Raw genomic sequence first — 3,657 nt, 5'->3', positions numbered from 1 at the left:
TCGGTGCTGGTTGAGAGAGGGTGGTGAGCAGGAGGAGTGGGGGCCGTGGGCATCTGAGCCACTTTGTCGCAGAACATGCCTGTGCCCCCAGGGCCTGCTTGAGCCCAACCTCGTGCATGCTGCTTCCGCTCAACGACAGACACAGCTGCGTATGCCCAACCTCATGGCTCGGTGGGCTGGATGGCATCCCATTCCTGATGGACAACTGAGGTCACGTGGTAAGGAAGCAATCTGGAATCTGTTTCTCAAAAGGAAAATTATCTACAGAGGATGGCGGGGCTTTGCTCCAAAATCCTATGGGTACAGGGCTGCGACTTACCTACAGGGGTCTGCAACAAGCTCCAAACAGCATCTTTATCTGTTATAGACACCTCAGACACCATTGGATCTGCTGGACACATAAGGCCCAAGTGGTATGGCAGCTTGAACAGCAGTCCAGACCTATTTAAGTCACTCAATCAATGGGTCAGAGTGTCGTGTGTGAGCTGCCTCTGAGATCCACAGAGGGCCACAAGGCACTGTGCTTTTTCTTAGGTGGAGGGAGGACCAGAGGTAGATCACGACATGCCCGAGACAGCTGGACCCCCCAGCAATTTCATCAAGGTGCCAGGCCCCAAACTTTTGTGGGATTCATTCCCTACCCTTCGGCACAAACCATATTACCTGGTCGTCTTTGAGTAATTGCTGCTTTCTGCTCCCGAGGACCAGTCAGCATGATATCATCAATGTAATGGACCAGCATGATGCCCTGTGAAGGGAAAACCAATCAAGGTCCCTGTAGACTAAATTATGACTCAGGGTACATGCCCCCAGGGAGGACAGTGAAGGTGTATCGCTGACCTTGCCAGCTGAAAGCAACTGGCTTCTGGTGGTCTTTACTAAGAGGTATAAAAGAATCAGAAGCATTCGCCGGACCAATGGCTGATAGGTCGGACTTCATTAAAATTAACCTCTGTTTTGCAAAAGACACTGTCAAGAAAATGAAAAGACAAGTTTCAGACTGGGAGAAAATCTTTGCAAAACACACATCTGATAAGGGACTTGTATCCAAAATCTACAAAGAACCCTTAATACTCAATGAGAAAAAAACCAAACAGCTCAATTAAAAAATGGGCAAAAGATCAGCGCAGTCACCTCATCAAAGAAAATATACAGATGGCAAATGAGCATAAGAAAAGACGCTCAACATCACATGTCATCAGGAACTGCAAACTAAACCAACAAGGCAAAACCACTGCACACCCATTAGGATGAATAAAACCCAGAACTAACACCACCAAATGCTGGCGAGGATGAGGAGCCACAGGAACTCCCTCTCATTGCTGGTGGGAATAAAAACTGGTACCACATCTTTGGAAGACAGTTTGGCAATTTCTTACAAAGTCAAATGTAATCTTTCCATACAATCCAGCATCGTGCCCTAAGTGTTTACCCAAATGAGTTGAAAACTTACAAACTTCTGCATGTGAATGTCGGTAGCAACTTTTTTCATAATTGTCAAAACTTGGAAGCAACCAGGATGGTCTTCGACAGGTGAATAGATAAACTCCGGTACATCCGCACAGTGAGAAACCAAGCCATGCAAAGAAAGAAAGAAACCTTAAATGCTCACTGCTAAGTGAAAGAAGCCAGTCTGTGATTCCAACCGCCTGACATTCTGGAAAAGGAAAAACTATGGAGATGGAGAAAAGATCAGTGGAATAAAAAAGAAACAGAAAATGAAAACAAAAACGAAAGGTGCAGTGGTCTCCAGGGGTGAGGGAGGGATGAATTTTAGATGTGTGCAGATTTTTAGGGCACTAAGTCTATTCTGTATGGTCCCCAGTGGTGTGTAAAGGACATTATATATTTGTTAAAACCACAGAACGTACGGGCCGGCCCGGTGGCGCACTTGGTAGAGTGCAGTGCTTGGGAGCACAGCGGCCCTCCTGCTGAGGGTTCGGATCCCATATAGAGACTGCCTGCTCACCAGTTGAGCGCAGTGCGGGCGCGACACCGAGGGTTGCGATCCCGTTACCAGTCACGAAAAAAGACAAAAAGGAAAAAAAAAACAAACCACAGAACGTACAACACCAAGAATGAGCCCTAATGTAAACTGTGGACTAGATCAATATTAGTTCAGCAATTGTCAAAATGTACCCCACTAATATAAGATATTAGTAATAAGGAAAACTGTTGGGGGGGGGAGTATACGGGAACTCTCTGTACTACCTGCTTAATTTCTCTGTAAACCGAAAACTGCTCTATAAAATAAAAACTTTTTAAAAAAAGCTTTCACCAGATGAATGGCTGCACAGCAGGTCCCAGGGGATGTTTTCATTCGCCCCGGCGATCTGCAGCCCCACGTGGAACAGAGACGCACCCAGAGTCCTCATTAAGTTTGTCATAATCCACCGTCGTGTTTCCCCAGGATCCTTCTTCTGCACTGGCCTCGTAGGAGAGTTAAATGGGGATGTGGTGGGAGTCAGCAGCCCTGCATCCTTAAGTCCCTGATGGTGGCACTAATCTCTGTGATCAGGGATGCAGTGTCGCTTGTGGTGTCCTATTTTCCTAGGTGGAGGTAGCCCTAGCGGCTTGCACTTGCCCCTTCCCACCATGGTAGCCCTCGCTCCACAGCTCAGGGCACCAACATGGGGGCTCTGCTGTCTGTTCCGATTATGCATCAGGAACTGGGGAAATGACCACAGAATGGGTCTGAGGACCCATCGGAGCTCCTGAGGGATGGGCCTGAGCTAAGACTCCATAAATCACCTAATCTCAACTCTTAGACTCCAGAGGTATCTTTAGTCTCCAGGAACTGACTGGTGTCAGTTCAGAGCCAGTATCCGGTAATCCTCCCAAAGTTAATTTTTTTCCTTTTCCCCAAAGCACAGTCACCCTGACAAATGGCTGTGGGCTGCTTTGGTGAGGCCGGGAGGAAGATGAGCAGGACACAGTCTCGGTAGTGTGGCGGCTGCCTCCCCGGGGGACCTGACCCTCCTTCATGCTGGGGATCTGGGCCTGTGCACTGGCTCCGGGGTGGGGCGTGGCTGAGGGCAGACTCTGTCTCGGACACGGAGTCAGACTCGGCCCAGAGCCCTTCACTGGTACAGATGGAGAGGAGCTTCTGCAGGGACACAGTTCACAGTTCCAGGGACACCGTGACCAACAAGTAGGGGCTTGGGTCTCCGTGGGGTAGACCTTTCTGATCACTGCCCGTCACAGACACCACCTCAGCAACAGGCCCCAGGGCCGCTAGAGTCCTCTGACCAGCCGTCCCTTGCCCCCTTGAAGGTCACCCTGCATCCCAGCGTGGCGCCCACCCCCGGCTGGCTCACTCCTCTCTGCCTTTCTCCTGATGCTGGTGTTTGAAATATCAGAATCTCTCCTCAAACCACTCAGCAAGGCACAGTCCTCGGCGGATGCGCCCGTGAGGCTCACGTGTGAGCGGGACCTTGGCGGGGCAGAGCCGGCTGAGCCCTGCCCCTGTGGCTAGTGCTCATGACCCAGAGAGCGTGACCTGGAGGGGTGACTCTGAGTGCTCTCATATCCACGCTGGGGACCCAGAGGACCACTGTGATGGCCCAACCCTGGCCACAGGCAGCCAGGACGGGGGTGTGGCCCACAGCCCCCCAGGCCCCAGGCCGGGGGATGGGCGAGGGGCTGCAATAGCGGGGG

At 51.0% G+C, this 3,657-nt stretch overlaps 1 pseudogene; it reads right to left on the bottom strand.

Annotated features, from left to right (window-relative positions):
• LOC103609127 overlaps nt 1-3,657 on the bottom strand; it is a 20,213-nt pseudogene that overhangs the window by 15,935 nt on the left and 621 nt on the right.

The sequence above is a fragment of the Galeopterus variegatus genome, unplaced genomic scaffold (assembly GCF_000696425.1).
Source record: "Galeopterus variegatus unplaced genomic scaffold, G_variegatus-3.0.2 Scaffold9226, whole genome shotgun sequence".
Lineage (NCBI taxonomy): Eukaryota > Metazoa > Chordata > Mammalia > Dermoptera > Cynocephalidae > Galeopterus > Galeopterus variegatus.
This window is presented reverse-complemented; position numbering and strand designations above follow the sequence as displayed.